A 26539-nucleotide genomic window follows, 5' to 3' on the forward strand; every position below is an offset into this window, starting at 1 on the left:
TGGTTTTGAGGACAACTCAATGGACAGTGTAGGGAGAAAAGTTCCTGGCTCCTTGAATGCCGTTCCTGGAGACACTGCGATCAATGTGGGAGATATGTCAAGATGTGTGTTTGTTTTGAGGACGGCTCTCTGGAGAGTCTTAGCAAAGAGGTCACAGGGATAATCAGAGCAATTCTCAGAGACACTGAGGACAAGCTCGACAATTCCCTCCTGGCACTTTCCCTGTAGGAGATACCGCAAGACGTTTCTGTAGATTGGGCACAGCGCTCTGCAGGGTGTTAGCAGAGACTTTCCCGGGACAGTGAAACCCTATGTCAGAGACACTGAGAAGAAGCCCCAATGTTCCCTCCAGGCACTTTCAGTGTGGGTGCCTTCTCCACGTGGTTCCTGGTTTCCCTGCAGCGCTGAAGAGAATGTTAGCAAAGAGGTAACCGGGACAGTGAAAACAGTACTCAAAGACAGGGAGAGCAAGCTCTCTCTTGGCACTTTGGATGTGGGACATACAGCGAGATGTTTGCTGCTTTTGCGTTTGGCTGTTGGGAGATTTACAGCACAAAGATATCTAGTTGATTTGAAGCAGTTCCGAGAAAGTCTAAACATAATCGCCACTTCTCCCTCCTGGCACTTTCCATGTGGGAGATATAGCAGGATGTATCTTGGTTTTGAGGACAACTCAATGGACAGTGTAGGGAGAAAAGTTCCTGGCTCCTTGAATGCCGTTCCTGGAGACACTGCGATCAATGTGGGAGATATGTCAAGATGTGTGTTTGTTTTGAGGACGGCTCTCTGGAGAGTCTTAGCAAAGAGGTCACAGGGATAATCAGAGCAATTCTCAGAGACACTGAGAACAAGCTCGACAATTCCCTCCTGGCACTTTCCCTGTAGGAGATACCGCAAGACGTTTCTGTAGATTGGGCACAGCGCTCTGCAGGGTGTTAGCAGAGACTTTCCCGGGACAGTGAAACCCTATGTCAGAGACACTGAGAAGAAGCCCCAATGTTCCCTCCAGGCACTTTCAGTGTGGGTGCCTTCTCCACGTGGTTCCTGGTTTCCCTGCAGCGCTGAAGAGAATGTTAGCAAAGAGGTAACCGGGACAGTGAAAACAGTACTCAAAGACAGGGAGAGCAAGCTCTCTCTTGGCACTTTGGATGTGGGACATACAGCAAGATGTTTGCTGCTTTTGCGTTTGGCTGTTGGGAGATTTACAGCACAAAGATATCTAGTTGATTTGAAGCAGTTCCGAGAAAGTCTAAACATAATCGCCACTTCTCCCTCCTGGCACTTTCCATGTGGGAGATATAGCAGGATGTATATTGGTTTTGAGGACAACTCAATGGACAGTGTAGGGAGAAAAGTTCCTGGCTCCTTGAATGCCGTTCCTGGAGACACTGCGATCAATGTGGGAGATATGTCAAGATGTGTGTTTGTTTTGAGGACGGCTCTCTGGAGAGTCTTAGCAAAGAGGTCACAGGGATAATCAGAGCAATTCTCAGAGACACTGAGAACAAGCTCGACAATTCCCTCCTGGCACTTTCCCTGTAGGAGATACCGCAAGACGTTTCTGTAGATTGGGCACAGCGCTCTGCAGGGTGTTAGCAGAGACTTTCCCGGGACAGTGAAACCCTATGTCAGAGACACTGAGAAGAAGCCCCAATGTTCCCTCCAGGCACTTTCAGTGTGGGTGCCTTCTCCACGTGGTTCCTGGTTTCCCTGCAGCGCTGAAGAGAATGTTAGCAAAGAGGTAACCGGGACAGTGAAAACAGTACTCAAAGACAGGGAGAGCAAGCTCTCTCTTGGCACTTTGGATGTGGGACATACGGCGAGATGGTTGCTGCTTTTGCGTTTGGCTGTTGGGAGATTTACAGCACAAAGATACCTAGTTGATTTGAAGCAGTTCCGAGAAAGTCTAAACATAATCGCCACTTCTCCCTCCTGGCACTTTCCATGTGGGAGATATAGCAGGATGTATCTTGGTTTTGAGGACAACTCAATGGACAGTGTAGGGAGAAAAGTTCCTGGCTCCTTGAATGCCGTTCCTGGAGACACTGCGATCAATGTGGGAGATATGTCAAGATGTGTGTTTGTTTTGAGGACGGCTCTCTGGAGAGTCTTAGCAAAGAGGTCACAGGGATAATCAGAGCAATTCTCAGAGACACTGAGGACAAGCTCGACAATTCCCTCCTGGCACTTTCCCTGTAGGAGATACCGCAAGACGTTTCTGTAGATTGGGCACAGCGCTCTGCAGGGTGTTAGCAGAGACTTTCCCGGGACAGTGAAACCCTATGTCAGAGACACTGAGAAGAAGCCCCAATGTTCCCTCCAGGCACTTTCAGTGTGGGTGCCTTCTCCACGTGGTTCCTGGTTTCCCTGCAGCGCTGAAGAGAATGTTAGCAAAGAGGTAACCGGGACAGTGAAAACAGTACTCAAAGACAGGGAGAGCAAGCTCTCTCTTGGCACTTTGGATGTGGGACATACAGCAAGATGTTTGCTGCTTTTGCGTTTGGCTGTTGGGAGATTTACAGCACAAAGATATCTAGTTGATTTGAAGCAGTTCCGAGAAAGTCTAAACATAATCGCCACTTCTCCCTCCTGGCACTTTCCATGTGGGAGATATAGCAGGATGTATCTTGGTTTTGAGGACAACTCAATGGACAGTGTAGGGAGAAAAGTTCCTGGCTCCTTGAATGCCGTTCCTGGAGACACTGCGATCAATGTGGGAGATATGTCAAGATGTGTGTTTGTTTTGAGGACGGCTCTCTGGAGAGTCTTAGCAAAGAGGTCACAGGGATAATCAGAGCAATTCTCAGAGACACTGAGAACAAGCTCGACAATTCCCTCCTGGCACTTTCCCTGTAGGAGATACCGCAAGACGTTTCTGTAGATTGGGCACAGCGCTCTGCAGGGTGTTAGCAGAGACTTTCCCGGGACAGTGAAACCCTATGTCAGAGACACTGAGAAGAAGCCCCAATGTTCCCTCCAGGCACTTTCAGTGTGGGTGCCTTCTCCACGTGGTTCCTGGTTTCCCTGCAGCGCTGAAGAGAATGTTAGCAAAGAGGTAACCGGGACAGTGAAAACAGTACTCAAAGACAGGGAGAGCAAGCTCTCTCTTGGCACTTTGGATGTGGGACATACAGCAAGATGTTTGCTGCTTTTGCGTTTGGCTGTTGGGAGATTTACAGCACAAAGATATCTAGTTGATTTGAAGCAGTTCCGAGAAAGTCTAAACATAATCGCCACTTCTCCCTCCTGGCACTTTCCATGTGGGAGATATAGCAGGATGTATATTGGTTTTGAGGACAACTCAATGGACAGTGTAGGGAGAAAAGTTCCTGGCTCCTTGAATGCCGTTCCTGGAGACACTGCGATCAATGTGGGAGATATGTCAAGATGTGTGTTTGTTTTGAGGACGGCTCTCTGGAGAGTCTTAGCAAAGAGGTCACAGGGATAATCAGAGCAATTCTCAGAGACACTGAGAACAAGCTCGACAATTCCCTCCTGGCACTTTCCCTGTAGGAGATACCGCAAGACGTTTCTGTAGATTGGGCACAGCGCTCTGCAGGGTGTTAGCAGAGACTTTCCCGGGACAGTGAAACCCTATGTCAGAGACACTGAGAAGAAGCCCCAATGTTCCCTCCAGGCACTTTCAGTGTGGGGGCCTTCTCCACGTGGTTCCTGGTTTCCCTGCAGCGCTGAAGAGAATGTTAGCAAAGAGGTAACCGGGACAGTGAAAACAGTACTCAAAGACAGGGAGAGCAAGCTCTCTCTTGGCACTTTGGATGTGGGACATACGGCGAGATGTTTGCTGCTTTTGCGTTTGGCTGTTGGGAGATTTACAGCACAAAGATACCTAGTTGATTTGAAGCAGTTCCGAGAAAGTCTAAACATAATCGCCACTTCTCCCTCCTGGCACTTTCCATGTGGGAGATATAGCAGGATGTATCTTGGTTTTGAGGACAACTCAATGGACAGTGTAGGGAGAAAAGTTCCTGGCTCCTTGAATGCCGTTCCTGGAGACACTGCGATCAATGTGGGAGATATGTCAAGATGTGTGTTTGTTTTGAGGACGGCTCTCTGGAGAGTCTTAGCAAAGAGGTCACAGGGATAATCAGAGCAATTCTCAGAGACACTGAGGACAAGCTCGACAATTCCCTCCTGGCACTTTCCCTGTAGGAGATACCGCAAGATGTTTCTGTAGATTGGGCACAGCGCTCTGCAGGGTGTTAGCAGAGACTTTCCCGGGACAGTGAAACCCTATGTCAGAGACACTGAGAAGAAGCCCCAATGTTCCCTCCAGGCACTTTCAGTGTGGGTGCCTTCTCCACGTGGTTCCTGGTTTCCCTGCAGCGCTGAAGAGAATGTTAGCAAAGAGGTAACCGGGACAGTGAAAACAGTACTCAAAGACAGGGAGAGCAAGCTCTCTCTTGGCACTTTGGATGTGGGACATACGGCGAGATGGTTGCTGCTTTTGCGTTTGGCTGTTGGGAGATTTACAGCACAAAGATACCTAGTTGATTTGAAGCAGTTCCGAGAAAGTCTAAACATAATCGCCACTTCTCCCTCCTGGCACTTTCCATGTGGGAGATATAGCAGGATGTATATTGGTTTTGAGGACAACTCAATGGACAGTGTAGGGAGAAAAGTTCCTGGCTCCTTGAATGCCGTTCCTGGAGACACTGCGATCAATGTGGGAGATATGTCAAGATGTGTGTTTGTTTTGAGGACGGCTCTCTGGAGAGTCTTAGCAAAGAGGTCACAGGGATAATCAGAGCAATTCTCAGAGACACTGAGAACAAGCTCGACAATTCCCTCCTGGCACTTTCCCTGTAGGAGATACCGCAAGACGTTTCTGTAGATTGGGCACAGCGCTCTGCAGGGTGTTAGCAGAGACTTTCCCGGGACAGTGAAACCCTATGTCAGAGACACTGAGAAGAAGCCCCAATGTTCCCTCCAGGCACTTTCAGTGTGGGTGCCTTCTCCACGTGGTTCCTGGTTTCCCTGCAGCGCTGAAGAGAATGTTAGCAAAGAGGTAACCGGGACAGTGAAAACAGTACTCAAAGACAGGGAGAGAAAGCTCTCTCTTGGCACTTTGGATGTGGGACATACAGCGAGATGTTTGCTGCTTTTGCGTTTGGCTGTTGGGAGATTTACAGCACAAAGATATCTAGTTGATTTGAAGCAGTTCCGAGAAAGTCTAAACATAATCGCCACTTCTCCCTCCTGGCACTTTCCATGTGGGAGATATAGCAGGATGTATCTTGGTTTTGAGGACAACTCAATGGACAGTGTAGGGAGAAAAGTTCCTGGCTCCTTGAATGCCGTTCCTGGAGACACTGCGATCAATGTGGGAGATATGTCAAGATGTGTGTTTGTTTTGAGGACGGCTCTCTGGAGAGTCTTAGCAAAGAGGTCACAGGGATAATCAGAGCAATTCTCAGAGACACTGAGGACAAGCTCGACAATTCCCTCCTGGCACTTTCCCTGTAGGAGATACCGCAAGACGTTTCTGTAGATTGGGCACAGCGCTCTGCAGGGTGTTAGCAGAGACTTTCCCGGGACAGTGAAACCCTATGTCAGAGACACTGAGAAGAAGCCCCAATGTTCCCTCCAGGCACTTTCAGTGTGGGTGCCTTCTCCACGTGGTTCCTGGTTTCCCTGCAGCGCTGAAGAGAATGTTAGCAAAGAGGTAACCGGGACAGTGAAAACAGTACTCAAAGACAGGGAGAGCAAGCTCTCTCTTGGCACTTTGGATGTGGGATATACGGCGAGATGTTTGCTGCTTTTGCGTTTGGCTGTTGGGAGATTTACAGCACAAAGATATCTAGTTGATTTGAAGCAGTTCCGAGAAAGTCTAAACATAATCGCCACTTCTCCCTCCTGGCACTTTCCATGTGGGAGATATAGCAGGATGTATATTGGTTTTGAGGACAACTCAATGGACAGTGTAGGGAGAAAAGTTCCTGGCTCCTTGAATGCCGTTCCTGGAGACACTGCGATCAATGTGGGAGATATGTCAAGATGTGTGTTTGTTTTGAGGACGGCTCTCTGGAGAGTCTTAGCAAAGAGGTCACAGGGATAATCAGAGCAATTCTCAGAGACACTGAGGACAAGCTCGACAATTCCCTCCTGGCACTTTCCCTGTAGGAGATACCGCAAGACGTTTCTGTAGATTGGGCACAGCGCTCTGCAGGGTGTTAGCAGAGACTTTCCCGGGACAGTGAAACCCTATGTCAGAGACACTGAGAAGAAGCCCCAATGTTCCCTCCAGGCACTTTCAGTGTGGGTGCCTTCTCCACGTGGTTCCTGGTTTCCCTGCAGCGCTGAAGAGAATGTTAGCAAAGAGGTAACCGGGACAGTGAAAACAGTACTCAAAGACAGGGAGAGCAAGCTCTCTCTTGGCACTTTGGATGTGGGACATACAGCGAGATGTTTGCTGCTTTTGCGTTTGGCTGTTGGGAGATTTACAGCACAAAGATATCTAGTTGATTTGAAGCAGTTCCGAGAAAGTCTAAACATAATCGCCACTTCTCCCTCCTGGCACTTTCCATGTGGGAGATATAGCAGGATGTATCTTGGTTTTGAGGACAACTCAATGGACAGTGTAGGGAGAAAAGTTCCTGGCTCCTTGAATGCCGTTCCTGGAGACACTGCGATCAATGTGGGAGATATGTCAAGATGTGTGTTTGTTTTGAGGACGGCTCTCTGGAGAGTCTTAGCAAAGAGGTCACAGGGATAATCAGAGGAATTCTCAGAGACACTGAGAACAAGCTCGACAATTCCCTCCTGGCACTTTCCCTGTAGGAGATACCGCAAGACGTTTCTGTAGATTGGGCACAGCGCTCTGCAGGGTGTTAGCAGAGACTTTCCCGGGACAGTGAAACCCTATGTCAGAGACACTGAGAAGAAGCCCCAATGTTCCCTCCAGGCACTTTCAGTGTGGGTGCCTTCTCCACGTGGTTCCTGGTTTCCCTGCAGCGCTGAAGAGAATGTTAGCAAAGAGGTAACCGGGACAGTGAAAACAGTACTCAAAGACAGGGAGAGCAAGCTCTCTCTTGGCACTTTGGATGTGGGACATACAGCGAGATGTTTGCTGCTTTTGCGTTTGGCTGTTGGGAGATTTACAGCACAAAGATATCTAGTTGATTTGAAGCAGTTCCGAGAAAGTCTAAACATAATCGCCACTTCTCCCTCCTGGCACTTTCCATGTGGGAGATATAGCAGGATGTATCTTGGTTTTGAGGACAACTCAATGGACAGTGTAGGGAGAAAAGTTCCTGGCTCCTTGAATGCCGTTCCTGGAGACACTGCGATCAATGTGGGAGATATGTCAAGATGTGTGTTTGTTTTGAGGACGGCTCTCTGGAGAGTCTTAGCAAAGAGGTCACAGGGATAATCAGAGCAATTCTCAGAGACACTGAGGACAAGCTCGACAATTCCCTCCTGGCACTTTCCCTGTAGGAGATACCGCAAGACGTTTCTGTAGATTGGGCACAGCGCTCTGCAGGGTGTTAGCAGAGACTTTCCCGGGACAGTGAAACCCTATGTCAGAGACACTGAGAAGAAGCCCCAATGTTCCCTCCAGGCACTTTCAGTGTGGGTGCCTTCTCCACGTGGTTCCTGGTTTCCCTGCAGCGCTGAAGAGAATGTTAGCAAAGAGGTAACCGGGACAGTGAAAACAGTACTCAAAGACAGGGAGAGCAAGCTCTCTCTTGGCACTTTGGATGTGGGACATACAGCGAGATGTTTGCTGCTTTTGCGTTTGGCTGTTGGGAGATTTACAGCACAAAGATATCTAGTTGATTTGAAGCAGTTCCGAGAAAGTCTAAACATAATCACCACTTCTCCCTCCTGGCACTTTCCATGTGGGAGATATAGCAGGATGTATCTTGGTTTTGAGGACAACTCAATGGACAGTGTAGGGAGAAAAGGTCCTGGCTCCTTGAATGCCGTTCCTGGAGACACTGCGATCAATGAGGGAGATATGTCAAGATGTGTGTTTGTTTTGAGGACGGCTCTCTGGAGAGTCTTAGCAAAGAGGTCACAGGGATAATCAGAGCAATTCTCAGAGACACTGAGAACAAGCTCGACAATTCCCTCCTGGCACTTTCCCTGTAGGAGATACCGCAAGACGTTTCTGTAGATTGGGCACAGCGCTCTGCAGGGTGTTAGCAGAGACTTTCCCGGGACAGTGAAACCCTATGTCAGAGACACTGAGAAGAAGCCCCAATGTTCCCTCCAGGCACTTTCAGTGTGGGTGCCTTCTCCACGTGGTTCCTGGTTTCCCTGCAGCGCTGAAGAGAATGTTAGCAAAGAGGTAACCGGGACAGTGAAAACAGTACTCAAAGACAGGGAGAGCAAGCTCTCTCTTGGCACTTTGGATGTGGGACATACGGCGAGATGGTTGCTGCTTTTGCGTTTGGCTGTTGGGAGATTTACAGCACAAAGATATCTAGTTGATTTGAAGCAGTTCCGAGAAAGTCTAAACATAATCGCCACTTCTCCCTCCTGGCACTTTCTATGTGGGAGATATAGCAGGATGTATATTGGTTTTGAGGACAACTCAATGGACAGTGTAGGGAGAAAAGTTCCTGGCTCCTTGAAGGCCGTTCCTGGAGACACTGCGATCAATGTGGGAGATATGTCAAGATGTGTGTTTGTTTTGAGGACGGCTCTCTGGAGAGTCTTAGCAAAGAGGTCACAGGGATAATCAGAGCAATTCTCAGAGACACTGAGAACAAGCTCGACAATTCCCTCCTGGCACTTTCCCTGTAGGAGATACCGCAAGACGTTTCTGTAGATTGGGCACAGCGCTCTGCAGGGTGTTAGCAGAGACTTTCCCGGGACAGTGAAACCCTATGTCAGAGACACTGAGAAGAAGCCCCAATGTTCCCTCCAGGCACTTTCAGTGTGGGTGCCTTCTCCACGTGGTTCCTGGTTTCCCTGCAGCGCTGAAGAGAATGTTAGCAAAGAGGTAACCGGGACAGTGAAAACAGTACTCAAAGACAGGGAGAGCAAGCTCTCTCTTGGCACTTTGGATGTGGGACATACAGCGAGATGTTTGCTGCTTTTGCGTTTGGCTGTTGGGAGATTTACAGCACAAAGATATCTAGTTGATTTGAAGCAGTTCCGAGAAAGTCTAAACATAATCGCCACTTCTCCCTCCTGGCACTTTCCATGTGGGAGATATAGCAGGATGTATCTTGGTTTTGAGGACAACTCAATGGACAGTGTAGGGAGAAAAGTTCCTGGCTCCTTGAATGCCGTTCCTGGAGACACTGCGATCAATGTGGGAGATATGTCAAGATGTGTGTTTGTTTTGAGGACGGCTCTCTGGAGAGTCTTAGCAAAGAGGTCACAGGGATAATCAGAGCAATTCTCAGAGACACTGAGGACAAGCTCGACAATTCCCTCCTGGCACTTTCCCTGTAGGAGATACCGCAAGACGTTTCTGTAGATTGGGCACAGCGCTCTGCAGGGTGTTAGCAGAGACTTTCCCGGGACAGTGAAACCCTATGTCAGAGACACTGAGAAGAAGCCCCAATGTTCCCTCCAGGCACTTTCAGTGTGGGTGCCTTCTCCACGTGGTTCCTGGTTTCCCTGCAGCGCTGAAGAGAATGTTAGCAAAGAGGTAACCGGGACAGTGAAAACAGTACTCAAAGACAGGGAGAGCAAGCTCTCTCTTGGCACTTTGGATGTGGGACATACAGCAAGATGTTTGCTGCTTTTGCGTTTGGCTGTTGGGAGATTTACAGCACAAAGATATCTAGTTGATTTGAAGCAGTTCCGAGAAAGTCTAAACATAATCGCCACTTCTCCCTCCTGGCACTTTCCATGTGGGAGATATAGCAGGATGTATATTGGTTTTGAGGACAACTCAATGGACAGTGTAGGGAGAAAAGGTCCTGGCTCCTTGAATGCCGTTCCTGGAGACACTGCGATCAATGAGGGAGATATGTCAAGATGTGTGTTTGTTTTGAGGACGGCTCTCTGGAGAGTCTTAGCAAAGAGGTCACAGGGATAATCAGAGCAATTCTCAGAGACACTGAGAACAAGCTCGACAATTCCCTCCTGGCACTTTCCCTGTAGGAGATACCGCAAGACGTTTCTGTAGATTGGGCACAGCGCTCTGCAGGGTGTTAGCAGAGACTTTCCCGGGACAGTGAAACCCTATGTCAGAGACACTGAGAAGAAGCCCCAATGTTCCCTCCAGGCACTTTCAGTGTGGGTGCCTTCTCCACGTGGTTCCTGGTTTCCCTGCAGCGCTGAAGAGAATGTTAGCAAAGAGGTAACCGGGACAGTGAAAACAGTACTCAAAGACAGGGAGAGCAAGCTCTCTCTTGGCACTTTGGATGTGGGACATACAGCGAGATGTTTGCTGCTTTTGCGTTTGGCTGTTGGGAGATTTACAGCACAAAGATACCTAGTTGATTTGAAGCAGTTCCGAGAAAGTCTAAACATAATCGCCACTTCTCCCTCCTGGCACTTTCCATGTGGGAGATATAGCAGGATGTATATTGGTTTTGAGGACAACTCAATGGACAGTGTAGGGAGAAAAGTTCCTGGCTCCTTGAATGCCGTTCCTGGAGACACTGCGATCAATGTGGGAGATATGTCAAGATGTGTGTTTGTTTTGAGGACGGCTCTCTGGAGAGTCTTAGCAAAGAGGTCACAGGGATAATCAGAGCAATTCTCAGAGACACTGAGGACAAGCTCGACAATTCCCTCCTGGCACTTTCCCTGTAGGAGATACCGCAAGACGTTTCTGTAGATTGGGCACAGCGCTCTGCAGGGTGTTAGCAGAGACTTTCCCGGGACAGTGAAACCCTATGTCAGAGACACTGAGAAGAAGCCCCAATGTTCCCTCCAGGCACTTTCAGTGTGGGTGCCTTCTCCACGTGGTTCCTGGTTTCCCTGCAGCGCTGAAGAGAATGTTAGCAAAGAGGTAACCGGGACAGTGAAAACAGTACTCAAAGACAGGGAGAGCAAGCTCTCTCTTGGCACTTTGGATGTGGGACATACAGCGAGATGTTTGCTGCTTTTGCGTTTGGCTGTTGGGAGATTTACAGCACAAAGATATCTAGTTGATTTGAAGCAGTTCCGAGAAAGTCTAAACATAATCGCCACTTCTCCCTCCTGGCACTTTCCATGTGGGAGATATAGCAGGATGTATCTTGGTTTTGAGGACAACTCAATGGACAGTGTAGGGAGAAAAGTTCCTGGCTCCTTGAATGCCGTTCCTGGAGACACTGCGATCAATGTGGGAGATATGTCAAGATGTGTGTTTGTTTTGAGGACGGCTCTCTGGAGAGTCTTAGCAAAGAGGTCACAGGGATAATCAGAGCAATTCTCAGAGACACTGAGGACAAGCTCGACAATTCCCTCCTGGCACTTTCCCTGTAGGAGATACCGCAAGACGTTTCTGTAGATTGGGCACAGCGCTCTGCAGGGTGTTAGCAGAGACTTTCCCGGGACAGTGAAACCCTATGTCAGAGACACTGAGAAGAAGCCCCAATGTTCCCTCCAGGCACTTTCAGTGTGGGTGCCTTCTCCACGTGGTTCCTGGTTTCCCTGCAGCGCTGAAGAGAATGTTAGCAAAGAGGTAACCGGGACAGTGAAAACAGTACTCAAAGACAGGGAGAGCAAGCTCTCTCTTGGCACTTTGGATGTGGGACATACAGCGAGATGTTTGCTGCTTTTGCGTTTGGCTGTTGGGAGATTTACAGCACAAAGATATCTAGTTGATTTGAAGCAGTTCCGAGAAAGTCTAAACATAATCGCCACTTCTCCCTCCTGGCACTTTCCATGTGGGAGATATAGCAGGATGTATATTGGTTTTGAGGACAACTCAATGGACAGTGTAGGGAGAAAAGGTCCTGGCTCCTTGAATGCCGTTCCTGGAGACACTGCGATCAATGAGGGAGATATGTCAAGATGTGTGTTTGTTTTGAGGACGGCTCTCTGGAGAGTCTTAGCAAAGAGGTCACAGGGATAATCAGAGCAATTCTCAGAGACACTGAGAACAAGCTCGACAATTCCCTCCTAGCACTTTCCCTGTAGGAGATACCGCAAGACGTTTCTGTAGATTGGGCACAGCGCTCTGCAGGGTGTTAGCAGAGACTTTCCCGGGACAGTGAAACCCTATGTCAGAGACACTGAGAAGAAGCCCCAATGTTCCCTCCAGGCACTTTCAGTGTGGGTGCCTTCTCCACGTGGTTCCTGGTTTCCCTGCAGCGCTGAAGAGAATGTTAGCAAAGAGGTAACCGGGACAGTGAAAACAGTACTCAAAGACAGGGAGAGCAAGCTCTCTCTTGGCACTTTGGATGTGGGACATACAGCGAGATGTTTGCTGCTTTTGCGTTTGGCTGTTGGGATATTTACAGCACAAAGATACCTAGTTGATTTGAAGCAGTTCCGAGAAAGTCTAAACATAATCGCCACTTCTCCCTCCTGGCACTTTCCATGTGGGAGATATAGCAGGATGTATATTGGTTTTGAGGACAACTCAATGGACAGTGTAGGGAGAAAAGTTCCTGGCTCCTTGAATGCCGTTCCTGGAGACACTGCGATCAATGTGGGAGATATGTCAAGATGTGTGTTTGTTTTGAGGACGGCTCTCTGGAGAGTCTTAGCAAAGAGGTCACAGGGATAATCAGAGCAATTCTCAGAGACACTGAGGACAAGCTCGACAATTCCCTCCTGGCACTTTCCCTGTAGGAGATACCGCAAGACGTTTCTGTAGATTGGGCACAGCGCTCTGCAGGGTGTTAGCAGAGACTTTCCCGGGACAGTGAAACCCTATGTCAGAGACACTGAGAAGAAGCCCCAATGTTCCCTCCAGGCACTTTCAGTGTGGGTGCCTTCTCCACGTGGTTCCTGGTTTCCCTGCAGCGCTGAAGAGAATGTTAGCAAAGAGGTAACCGGGACAGTGAAAACAGTACTCAAAGACAGGGAGAGCAAGCTCTCTCTTGGCACTTTGGATGTGGGACATACAGCGAGATGTTTGCTGCTTTTGCGTTTGGCTGTTGGGAGATTTACAGCACAAAGATATCTAGTTGATTTGAAGCAGTTCCGAGAAAGTCTAAACATAATCGCCACTTCTCCCTCCTGGCACTTTCCATGTGGGAGATATAGCAGGATGTATCTTGGTTTTGAGGACAACTCAATGGACAGTGTAGGGAGAAAAGTTCCTGGCTCCTTGAATGCCGTTCCTGGAGACACTGCGATCAATGAGGGAGATATGTCAAGATGTGTGTTTGTTTTGAGGACGGCTCTCTGGAGAGTCTTAGCAAAGAGGTCACAGGGATAATCAGAGCAATTCTCAGAGACACTGAGAACAAGCTCGACAATTCCCTCCTGGCACTTTCCCTGTAGGAGATACCGCAAGACGTTTCTGTAGATTGGGCACAGCGCTCTGCAGGGTGTTAGCAGAGACTTTCCCGGGACAGTGAAACCCTATGTCAGAGACACTGAGAAGAAGCCCCAATGTTCCCTCCAGGCACTTTCAGTGTGGGTGCCTTCTCCACGTGGTTCCTGGTTTCCCTGCAGCGCTGAAGAGAATGTTAGCAAAGAGGTAACCGGGACAGTGAAAACAGTACTCAAAGACAGGGAGAGCAAGCTCTCTCTTGGCACTTTGGATGTGGGACATACAGCGAGATGTTTGCTGCTTTTGCGTTTGGCTGTTGGGAGATTTACAGCACAAAGATATCTAGTTGATTTGAAGCAGTTCCGAGAAAGTCTAAACATAATCGCCACTTCTCCCTCCTGGCACTTTCCATGTGGGAGATATAGCAGGATGTATCTTGGTTTTGAGGACAACTCAATGGACAGTGTAGGGAGAAAAGTTCCTGGCTCCTTGAAGGCCGTTCCTGGAGACACTGCGATCAATGTGGGAGATATGTCAAGATGTGTGTTTGTTTTGAGGACGGCTCTCTGGAGAGTCTTAGCAAAGAGGTCACAGGGATAATCAGAGCAATTCTCAGAGACACTGAGGACAAGCTCGACAATTCCCTCCTGGCACTTTCCCTGTAGGAGATACCGCAAGACGTTTCTGTAGATTGGGCACAGCGCTCTGCAGGGTGTTAGCAGAGACTTTCCCGGGACAGTGAAACCCTATGTCAGAGACACTGAGAAGAAGCCCCAATGTTCCCTCCAGGCACTTTCAGTGTGGGTGCCTTCTCCACGTGGTTCCTGGTTTCCCTGCAGCGCTGAAGAGAATGTTAGCAAAGAGGTAACCGGGACAGTGAAAACAGTACTCAAAGACAGGGAGAGCAAGCTCTCTCTTGGCACTTTGGATGTGGGACATACAGCGAGATGTTTGCTGCTTTTGCGTTTGGCTGTTGGGAGATTTACAGCACAAAGATATCTAGTTGATTTGAAGCAGTTCCGAGAAAGTCTAAACATAATCGCCACTTCTCCCTCCTGGCACTTTCCATGTGGGAGATATAGCAGGATGTATCTTGGTTTTGAGGACAACTCAATGGACAGTGTAGGGAGAAAAGTTCCTGGCTCCTTGAAGGCCGTTCCTGGAGACACTGCGATCAATGTGGGAGATATGTCAAGATGTGTGTTTGTTTTGAGGACGGCTCTCTGGAGAGTCTTAGCAAAGAGGTCACAGGGATAATCAGAGCAATTCTCAGAGACACTGAGGACAAGCTCGACAATTCCCTCCTGGCACTTTCCCTGTAGGAGATACCGCAAGACGTTTCTGTAGATTGGGCACAGCGCTCTGCAGGGTGTTAGCAGAGACTTTCCCGGGACAGTGAAACCCTATGTCAGAGACACTGAGAAGAAGCCCCAATGTTCCCTCCAGGCACTTTCAGTGTGGGTGCCTTCTCCACGTGGTTCCTGGTTTCCCTGCAGCGCTGAAGAGAATGTTAGCAAAGAGGTAACCGGGACAGTGAAAACAGTACTCAAAGACAGGGAGAGCAAGCTCTCTCTTGGCACTTTGGATGTGGGACATACAGCGAGATGTTTGCTGCTTTTGCGTTTGGCTGTTGGGAGATTTACAGCACAAAGATATCTAGTTGATTTGAAGCAGTTCCGAGAAAGTCTAAACATAATCGCCACTTCTCCCTCCTGGCACTTTCCATGTGGGAGATATAGCAGGATGTATCTTGGTTTTGAGGACAACTCAATGGACAGTGTAGGGAGAAAAGTTCCTGGCTCCTTGAATGCCGTTCCTGGAGACACTGCGATCAATGTGGGAGATATGTCAAGATGTGTGTTTGTTTTGAGGACGGCTCTCTGGAGAGTCTTAGCAAAGAGGTCACAGGGATAATCAGAGCAATTCTCAGAGACACTGAGGACAAGCTCGACAATTCCCTCCTGGCACTTTCCCTGTAGGAGATACCGCAAGACGTTTCTGTAGATTGGGCACAGCGCTCTGCAGGGTGTTAGCAGAGACTTTCCCGGGACAGTGAAACCCTATGTCAGAGACACTGAGAAGAATCCCCAATGTTCCCTCCAGGCACTTTCAGTGTGGGTGCCTTCTCCACGTGGTTCCTGGTTTCCCTGCAGCGCTGAAGAGAATGTTAGCAAAGAGGTAACCGGGACAGTGAAAACAGTACTCAAAGACAGGGAGAGCAAGCTCTCTCTTGGCACTTTGGATGTGGGACATACAGCGAGATGTTTGCTGCTTTTGCGTTTGGCTGTTGGGAGATTTACAGCACAAAGATATCTAGTTGATTTGAAGCAGTTCCGAGAAAGTCTAAACATAATCGCCACTTCTCCCTCCTGGCACTTTCCATGTGGGAGATATAGCAGGATGTATATTGGTTTTGAGGACAACTCAATGGACAGTGTAGGGAGAAAAGTTCCTGGCTCCTTGAATGCCGTTCCTGGAGACACTGCGATCAATGTGGGAGATATGTCAAGATGTGTGTTTGTTTTGAGGACGGCTCTCTGGAGAGTCTTAGCAAAGAGGTCACAGGGATAATCAGAGCAATTCTCAGAGACACTGAGGACAAGCTCGACAATTCCCTCCTGGCACTTTCCCTGTAGGAGATACCGCAAGACGTTTCTGTAGATTGGGCACAGCGCTCTGCAGGGTGTTAGCAGAGACTTTCCCGGGACAGTGAAACCCTATGTCAGAGACACTGAGAAGAAGCCCCAATGTTCCCTCCAGGCACTTTCAGTGTGGGTGCCTTCTCCACGTGGTTCCTGGTTTCCCTGCAGCGCTGAAGAGAATGTTAGCAAAGAGGTAACCGGGACAGTGAAAACAGTACTCAAAGACAGGGAGAGCAAGCTCTCTCTTGGCACTTTGGATGTGGGACATACAGCGAGATGGTTGCTGCTTTTGCGTTTGGCTGTTGGGAGATTTACAGCACAAAGATATCTAGTTGATTTGAAGCAGTTCCAAGAAAGTCTAAACATAATCGCCACTTCTCCCTCCTGGCACTTTCCATGTGGGAGATATAGCAGGATGTATCTTGGTTTTGAGGACAACTCAATGGACAGTGTAGGGAGAAAAGTTCCTGGCTCCTTGAATGCCGTTCCTGGAGACACTGCGATCAATGTGGGAGATATGTCAAGATGTGTGTTTGTTTTGAGGACGGCTCTCTGGAGAGTCTTAGCAAAGAGGTCACAGGGATAATCAGAGCAATTCTCAGAGACACTGAGGACAAGATCGACAATTCCCTCCTGGCACTTTCCCTGTAGGAGATACCGCAAGACGTTTCTGTAGATTGGGCACAGCGCTCTGCAGGGTGTTAGCAGAGACTTTCCCGGGACAGTGAAACCCTATGTCAGAGACACTGAGAAGAAGCCCCAATGTTCCCTCCAGGCACTTTCAGTGTGGGTGCCTTCTCCACGTGGTTCCTGGTTTCCCTGCAGCGCTGAAGAGAATGTTAGCAAAGAGGTAACCGGGACAGTGAAAACAGTACTCAAAGACAGGGAGAGCAAGCTCTCTCTTGGCACTTTGGATGTGGGACATACAGCGAGATGTTTGCTGCTTTTGCGTTTGGCTGTTGGGAGATTTACAGCACAAAGATACCTAGTTGATTTGAAGCAGTTCCGAGAAAGTCTAAACATAATCGCCACTTCTCCCTCCTGGCACTTTCCATGTGGGAGATATAGCAGGATGTATCTTGGTTTTGAGGACAACTCAATGGACAGTGTAGGGAGAAAAGTTCCTGGCTCCTTGAATGCCGTTCCTGGAGACACTGCGATCAATGTGGGAGATATGTCAAGATGTGTGTTTGTTTTGAGGACGGCTCTCTGGAGAGTCTTAGCAAAGAGGTCACAGGGATAATCAGAGGAATTCTCAGAGACACTGAGAACAAGCTCGACAATTCCCTCCTGGCACTTTCCCTGTAGGAGATACCGCAAGACGTTTCTGTAGATTGGGCACAGCGCTCTGCAGGGTGTTAGCAGAGACTTTCCCGGGACAGTGAAACCCTATGTCAGAGACACTGAGAAGAAGCCCCAATGTTCCCTCCAGGCACTTTCAGTGTGGGTGCCTTCTCCACGTGGTTCCTGGTTTCCCTGCAGCGCTGAAGAGAATGTTAGCAAAGAGGTAACCGGGACAGTGAAAACAGTACTCAAAGACAGGGAGAGCAAGCTCTCTCTTGGCACTTTGGATGTGGGACATACAGCAAGATGTTTGCTGCTTTTGCGTTTGGCTGTTGGGAGATTTACAGCACAAAGATACCTAGTTGATTTGAAGCAGTTCCGAGAAAGTCTAAACATAATCGCCACTTCTCCCTCCTGGCACTTTCCATGTGGGAGATATAGCAGGATGTATATTGGTTTTGAGGACAACTCAATGGACAGTGTAGGGAGAAAAGTTCCTGGCTCCTTGAATGCCGTTCCTGGAGACACTGCGATCAATGTGGGAGATATGTCAAGATGTGTGTTTGTTTTGAGGACGGCTCTCTGGAGAGTCTTAGCAAAGAGGTCACAGGGATAATCAGAGCAATTCTCAGAGACACTGAGAACAAGCTCGACAATTCCCTCCTGGCACTTTCCCTGTAGGAGATACCGCAAGACGTTTCTGTAGATTGGGCACAGCGCTCTGCAGGGTGTTAGCAGAGACTTTCCCGGGACAGTGAAACCCTATGTCAGAGACACTGAGAAGAAGCCCCAATGTTCCCTCCAGGCACTTTCAGTGTGGGTGCCTTCTCCACGTGGTTCCTGGTTTCCCTGCAGCGCTGAAGAGAATGTTAGCAAAGAGGTAACCGGGACAGTGAAAACAGTACTCAAAGACAGGGAGAGCAAGCTCTCTCTTGGCACTTTGGATGTGGGACATACAGCGAGATGTTTGCTGCTTTTGCGTTTGGCTGTTGGGAGATTTACAGCACAAAGATATCTAGTTGATTTGAAGCAGTTCCGAGAAAGTCTAAACATAATCGCCACTTCTCCCTCCTGGCACTTTCCATGTGGGAGATATAGCAGGATGTATCTTGGTTTTGAGGACAACTCAATGGACAGTGTAGGGAGAAAAGTTCCTGGCTCCTTGAATGCCGTTCCTGGAGACACTGCGATCAATGTGGGAGATATGTCAAGATGTGTGTTTGTTTTGAGGACGGCTCTCTGGAGAGTCTTAGCAAAGAGGTCACAGGGATAATCAGAGCAATTCTCAGAGACACTGAGGACAAGATCGACAATTCCCTCCTGGCACTTTCCCTGTAGGAGATACCGCAAGACGTTTCTGTAGATTGGGCACAGCGCTCTGCAGGGTGTTAGCAGAGACTTTCCCGGGACAGTGAAACCCTATGTCAGAGACACTGAGAAGAAGCCCCAATGTTCCCTCCAGGCACTTTCAGTGTGGGTGCCTTCTCCACGTGGTTCCTGGTTTCCCTGCAGCGCTGAAGAGAATGTTAGCAAAGAGGTAACCGGGACAGTGAAAACAGTACTCAAAGACAGGGAGAGCAAGCTCTCTCTTGGCACTTTGGATGTGGGACATACAGCGAGATGTTTGCTGCTTTTGCGTTTGGCTGTTGGGAGATTTACAGCACAAAGATACCTAGTTGATTTGAAGCAGTTCCGAGAAAGTCTAAACATAATCGCCACTTCTCCCTCCTGGCACTTTCCATGTGGGAGATATAGCAGGATGTATCTTGGTTTTGAGGACAACTCAATGGACAGTGTAGGGAGAAAAGTTCCTGGCTCCTTGAATGCCGTTCCTGGAGACACTGCGATCAATGTGGGAGATATGTCAAGATGTGTGTTTGTTTTGAGGACGGCTCTCTGGAGAGTCTTAGCAAAGAGGTAACAGGGATAATCAGAGGAATTCTCAGAGACACTGAGAACAAGCTCGACAATTCCCTCCTGGCACTTTCCCTGTAGGAGATACCGCAAGACGTTTCTGTAGATTGGGCACAGCGCTCTGCAGGGTGTTAGCAGAGACTTTCCCGGGACAGTGAAACCCTATGTCAGAGACACTGAGAAGAAGCCCCAATGTTCCCTCCAGGCACTTTCAGTGTGGGTGCCTTCTCCACGTGGTTCCTGGTTTCCCTGCAGCGCTGAAGAGAATGTTAGCAAAGAGGTAACCGGGACAGTGAAAACAGTACTCAAAGACAGGGAGAGCAAGCTCTCTCTTGGCACTTTGGATGTGGGACATACAGCAAGATGTTTGCTGCTTTTGCGTTTGGCTGTTGGGAGATTTACAGCACAAAGATACCTAGTTGATTTGAAGCAGTTCCGAGAAAGTCTAAACATAATCGCCACTTCTCCCTCCTGGCACTTTCCATGTGGGAGATATAGCAGGATGTATCTTGGTTTTGAGGACAACTCAATGGACAGTGTAGGGAGAAAAGTTCCTGGCTCCTTGAATGCCGTTCCTGGAGACACTGCGATCAATGTGGGAGATATGTCAAGATGTGTGTTTGTTTTGAGGACGGCTCTCTGGAGAGTCTTAGCAAAGAGGTCACAGGGATAATCAGAGCAATTCTCAGAGACACTGAGGACAAGCTCGACAATTCCCTCCTGGCACTTTCCCTGTAGGAGATACCGCAAGACGTTTCTGTAGATTGGGCACAGCGCTCTGCAGGGTGTTAGCAGAGACTTTCCCGGGACAGTGAAACCCTATGTCAGAGACACTGAGAAGAAGCCCCAATGTTCCCTCCAGGCACTTTCAGTGTGGGTGCCTTCTCCACGTGGTTCCTGGTTTCCCTGCAGCGCTGAAGAGAATGTTAGCAAAGAGGTAACCGGGACAGTGAAAACAGTACTCAAAGACAGGGAGAGCAAGCTCTCTCTTGGCACTTTGGATGTGGGACATACAGCGAGATGTTTGCTGCTTTTGCGTTTGGCTGTTGGGAGATTTACAGCACAAAGATACCTAGTTGATTTGAAGCAGTTCCGAGAAAGTCTAAACATAATCGCCACTTCTCCCTCCTGGCACTTTCCATGTGGGAGATATAGCAGGATGTATATTGGTTTTGAGGACAACTCAATGGACAGTGTAGGGAGAAAAGTTCCTGGCTCCTTGAATGCCGTTCCTGGAGACACTGCGATCAATGTGGGAGATATGTCAAGATGTGTGTTTGTTTTGAGGACGGCTCTCTGGAGAGTCTTAGCAAAGAGGTCACAGGGATAATCAGAGCAATTCTCAGAGACACTGAGGACAAGCTCGACAATTCCCTCCTGGCACTTTCCCTGTAGGAGATACCGCAAGACGTTTCTGTAGATTGGGCACAGCGCTCTGCAGGGTGTTAGCAGAGACTTTCCCGGGACAGTGAAACCCTATGTCAGAGACACTGAGAAGAAGCCCCAATGTTCCCTCCAGGCACTTTCAGTGTGGGTGCCTTCTCCACGTGGTTCCTGGTTTCCCTGCAGCGCTGAAGAGAATGTTAGCAAAGAGGTAACCGGGACAGTGAAAACAGTACTCAAAGACAGGGAGAGCAAGCTCTCTCTTGGCACTTTGGATGTGGGACATACAGCGAGATGTTTGCTGCTTTTGCGTTTGGCTGTTGGGAGATTTACAGCACAAAGATATCTAGTTGATTTGAAGCAGTTCCGAGAAAGTCTAAACATAATCGCCACTTCTCCCTCCTGGCACTTTCCATGTGGGAGATATAGCAGGATGTATATTGGTTTTGAGGACAACTCAATGGACAGTGTAGGGAGAAAAGTTCCTGGCTCCTTGAATGCCGTTCCTGGAGACACTGCGATCAATGTGGGAGATATGTCAAGATGTGTGTTTGTTTTGAGGACGGCTCTCTGGAGAGTCTTAGCAAAGAGGTCACAGGGATAATCAGAGCAATTCTCAGAGACACTGAGGACAAGCTCGACAATTCCCTCCTGGCACTTTCCCTGTAGGAGATACCGCAAGACGTTTCTGTAGATTGGGCACAGCGCTCTGCAGGGTGTTAGCAGAGACTTTCCCGGGACAGTGAAACCCTATGTCAGAGACACTGAGAAGAAGCCCCAATGTTCCCTCCAGGCACTTTCAGTGTGGGTGCCTTCTCCACGTGGTTCCTGGTTTCCCTGCAGCGCTGAAGAGAATGTTAGCAAAGAGGTAACCGGGACAGTGAAAACAGTACTCAAAGACAGGGAGAGCAAGCTCTCTCTTGGCACTTTGGATGTGGGACATACAGCGAGATGTTTGCTGCTTTTGCGTTTGGCTGTTGGGAGATTTACAGCACAAAGATATCTAGTTGATTTGAAGCAGTTCCGAGAAAGTCTAAACATAATCGCCACTTCTCCCTCCTGGCACTTTCCATGTGGGAGATATAGCAGGATGTATATTGGTTTTGAGGACAACTCAATGGACAGTGTAGGGAGAAAAGTTCCTGGCTCCTTGAATGCCGGTCCTGGAGACACTGCGATCAATGAGGGAGATATGTCAAGATGTGTGTTTGTTTTGAGGACGGCTCTCTGGAGAGTCTTAGCAAAGAGGTCACAGGGATAATCAGAGCAATTCTCAGAGACACTGAGAACAAGCTCGACAATTCCCTCCTGGCACTTTCCCTGTAGGAGATACCGCAAGACGTTTCTGTAGATTGGGCACAGCGCTCTGCAGGGTGTTAGCAGAGACTTTCCCGGGACAGTGAAACCCTATGTCAGAGACACTGAGAAGAAGCCCCAATGTTCCCTCCAGGCACTTTCAGTGTGGGTGCCTTCTCCACGTGGTTCCTGGTTTCCCTGCAGCGCTGAAGAGAATGTTAGCAAAGAGGTAACCGGGACAGTGAAAACAGTACTCAAAGACAGGGAGAGCAAGCTCTCTCTTGGCACTTTGGATGTGGGACATACAGCGAGATGTTTGCTGCTTTTGCGTTTGGCTGTTGGGAGATTTACAGCACAAAGATATCTAGTTGATTTGAAGCAGTTCCGAGAAAGTCTAAACATAATCGCCACTTCTCCCTCCTGGCACTTTCCATGTGGGAGATATAGCAGGATGTATATTGGTTTTGAGGACAACTCAATGGACAGTGTAGGGAGAAAAGTTCCTGGCTCCTTGAATGCCGTTCCTGGAGACACTGCGATCAATGAGGGAGATATGTCAAGATGTGTGTTTGTTTTGAGGACGGCTCTCTGGAGAGTCTTAGCAAAGAGGTCACAGGGATAATCAGAGCAATTCTCAGAGACACTGAGAACAAGCTCGACAATTCCCTCCTGGCACTTTCCCTGTAGGAGATACCGCAAGACGTTTCTGTAGATTGGGCACAGCGCTCTGCAGGGTGTTAGCAGAGACTTTCCCGGGACAGTGAAACCCTATGTCAGAGACACTGAGAAGAAGCCCCAATGTTCCCTCCAGGCACTTTCAGTGTGGGTGCCTTCTCCACGTGGTTCCTGGTTTCCCTGCAGCGCTGAAGAGAATGTTAGCAAAGAGGTAACCGGGACAGTGAAAACAGTACTCAAAGACAGGGAGAGCAAGCTCTCTCTTGGCACTTTGGATGTGGGACATACAGCGAGATGTTTGCTGCTTTTGCGTTTGGCTGTTGGGAGATTTACAGCACAAAGATATCTAGTTGATTTGAAGCAGTTCCGAGAAAGTCTAAACATAATCGCCACTTCTCCCTCCTGGCACTTTCCATGTGGGAGATATAGCAGGATGTATCTTGGTTTTGAGGACAACTCAATGGACAGTGTAGGGAGAAAAGTTCCTGGCTCCTTGAATGCCGTTCCTGGAGACACTGCGATCAATGTGGGAGATATGTCAAGATGTGTGTTTGTTTTGAGGACGGCTCTCTGGAGAGTCTTAGCAAAGAGGTCACAGGGATAATCAGAGCAATTCTCAGAGACACTGAGGACAAGCTCGACAATTCCCTCCTGGCACTTTCCCTGTAGGAGATACCGCAAGACGTTTCTGTAGATTGGGCACAGCGCTCTGCAGGGTGTTAGCAGAGACTTTCCCGGGACAGTGAAACCCTATGTCAGAGACACTGAGAAGAAGCCCCAATGTTCCCTCCAGGCACTTTCAGTGTGGGTGCCTTCTCCACGTGGTTCCTGGTTTCCCTGCAGCGCTGAAGAGAATGTTAGCAAAGAGGTAACCGGGACAGTGAAAACAGTACTCAAAGACAGGGAGAGCAAGCTCTCTCTTGGCACTTTGGATGTGGGACATACAGCGAGATGTTTGCTGCTTTTGCGTTTGGCTGTTGGGAGATTTACAGCACAAAGATATCTAGTTGATTTGAAGCAGTTCCGAGAAAGTCTAAACATAATCGCCACTTCTCCCTCCTGGCACTTTCCATGTGGGAGATATAGCAGGATGTATATTGGTTTTGAGGACAACTCAATGGACAGTGTAGGGAGAAAAGTTCCTGGCTCCTTGAATGCCGGTCCTGGAGACACTGCGATCAATGAGGGAGATATGTCAAGATGTGTGTTTGTTTTGAGGACGGCTCTCTGGAGAGTCTTAGCAAAGAGGTCACAGGGATAATCAGAGCAATTCTCAGAGACACTGAGAACAAGCTCGACAATTCCCTCCTGGCACTTTCCCTGTAGGAGATACCGCAAGACGTTTCTGTAGATTGGGCACAGCGCTCTGCAGGGTGTTAGCAGAGACTTTCCCGGGACAGTGAAACCCTATGTCAGAGACACTGAGAAGAAGCCCCAATGTTCCCTCCAGGCACTTTCAGTGTGGGTGCCTTCTCCACGTGGTTCCTGGTTTCCCTGCAGCGCTGAAGAGAATGTTAGCAAAGAGGTAACCGGGACAGTGAAAACAGTACTCAAAGACAGGGAGAGCAAGCTCTCTCTTGGCACTTTGGATGTGGGACATACAGCGAGATGTTTGCTGCTTTTGCGTTTGGCTGTTGGGAGATTTACAGCACAAAGATACCTAGTTGATTTGAAGCAGTTCCGAGAAAGTCTAAACATAATCGCCACTTCTCCCTCCTGGCACTTTCCATGTGGGAGATATAGCAGGATGTATCTTGGTTTTGAGGACAACTCAATGGACAGTGTAGGGAGAAAAGTTCCTGGCTCCTTGAATGCCGTTCCTGGAGACACTGCGATCAATGTGGGAGATATGTCAAGATGTGTGTTTGTTTTGAGGACGGCTCTCTGGAGAGTCTTAGCAAAGAGGTCACAGGGATAATCAGAGCAATTCTCAGAGACACTGAGAACAAGCTCGACAATTCCCTCCTGGCACTTTCCCTGTAGGAGATACCGCAAGACGTTTCTGTAGATTGGGCACAGCGCTCTGCAGGGTGTTAGCAGAGACTTTCCCGGGACAGTGAAACCCTATGTCAGAGACACTGAGAAGAAGCCCCAATGTTCCCTCCAGGCACTTTCAGTGTGGGTGCCTTCTCCACGTGGTTCCTGGTTTCCCTGCAGCGCTGAAGAGAATGTTAGCAAAGAGGTAACCGGGACAGTGAAAACAGTACTCAAAGACAGGGAGAGCAAGCTCTCTCTTGGCACTTTGGATGTGGGACATACAGCGAGATGTTTGCTGCTTTTGCGTTTGGCTGTTGGGAGATTTACAGCACAAAGATATCTAGTTGATTTGAAGCAGTTCCGAGAAAGTCTAAACATAATCGCCACTTCTCCCTCCTGGCACTTTCCATGTGGGAGATATAGCAGGATGTATCTTGGTTTTGAGGACAACTCAATGGACAGTGTAGGGAGAAAAGTTCCTGGCTCCTTGAATGCCGTTCCTGGAGACACTGCGATCAATGTGGGAGATATGTCAAGATGTGTGTTGGTTTTGAGGACGGCTCTCTGGAGAGTCTTAGCAAAGAGGTCACAGGGATAATCAGAGCAATTCTCAGAGACACTGAGGACAAGCTCGACAATTCCCTCCTGGCACTTTCCCTGTAGGAGATACCGCAAGACGTTTCTGTAGATTGGGCACAGCGCTCTGCAGGGTGTTAGCAGAGACTTTCCCGGGACAGTGAAACCCTATGTCAGAGACACTGAGAAGAAGCCCCAATGTTCCCTCCAGGCACTTTCAGTGTGGGTGCCTTCTCCACGTGGTTCCTGGTTTCCCTGCAGCGCTGAAGAGAATGTTAGCAAAGAGGTAACCGGGACAGTGAAAACAGTACTCAAAGACAGGGAGAGCAAGCTCTCTCTTGGCACTTTGGATGTGGGACATACGGCGAGATGTTTGCTGCTTTTGCGTTTGGCTGTTGGGAGATTTACAGCACAAAGATATCTAGTTGATTTGAAGCAGTTCCGAGAAAGTCTAAACATAATCGCCACTTCTCCCTCCTGGCACTTTCCATGTGGGAGATATAGCAGGATGTATCTTGGTTTTGAGGACAACTCAATGGACAGTGTAGGGAGAAAAGTTCCTGGCTCCTTGAATGCCGTTCCTGGAGACACTGCGATCAATGTGGGAGATATGTCAAGATGTGTGTTTGTTTTGAGGACGGCTCTCTGGAGAGTCTTAGCAAAGAGGTCACAGGGATAATCAGAGCAATTCTCAGAGACACTGAGGACAAGATCGACAATTCCCTCCTGGCACTTTCCCTGTAGGAGATACCGCAAGACGTTTCTGTAGATTGGGCACAGCGCTCTGCAGGGTGTTAGCAGAGACTTTCCCGGGACAGTGAAACCCTATGTCAGAGACACTGAGAAGAAGCCCCAATGTTCCCTCCAGGCACTTTCAGTGTGGGTGCCTTCTCCACGTGGTTCCTGGTTTCCCTGCAGCGCTGAAGAGAATGTTAGCAAAGAGGTAACCGGGACAGTGAAAACAGTACTCAAAGACAGGGAGAGCAAGCTCTCTCTTGGCACTTTGGATGTGGGACATACAGCAAGATGTTTGCTGCTTTTGCGTTTGGCTGTTGGGAGATTTACAGCACAAAGATACCTAGTTGATTTGAAGCAGTTCCGAGAAAGTCTAAACATAATCGCCACTTCTCCCTCCTGGCACTTTCCATGTGGGAGATATAGCAGGATGTATCTTGGTTTTGAGGACAACTCAATGGACAGTGTAGGGAGAAAAGTTCCTGGCTCCTTGAATGCCGTTCCTGGAGACACTGCGATCAATGTGGGAGATATGTCAAGATGTGTGTTTGTTTTGAGGACGGCTCTCTGGAGAGTCTTAGCAAAGAGGTCACAGGGATAATCAGAGCAATTCTCAGAGACACTGAGGACAAGCTCGACAATTCCCTCCTGGCACTTTCCCTGTAGGAGATACCGCAAGACGTTTCTGTAGATTGGG

Source organism: Chroicocephalus ridibundus, unplaced genomic scaffold (assembly GCF_963924245.1).
Source record: "Chroicocephalus ridibundus unplaced genomic scaffold, bChrRid1.1 SCAFFOLD_159, whole genome shotgun sequence".
In the NCBI taxonomy this organism is placed as follows: domain Eukaryota; kingdom Metazoa; phylum Chordata; class Aves; order Charadriiformes; family Laridae; genus Chroicocephalus; species Chroicocephalus ridibundus.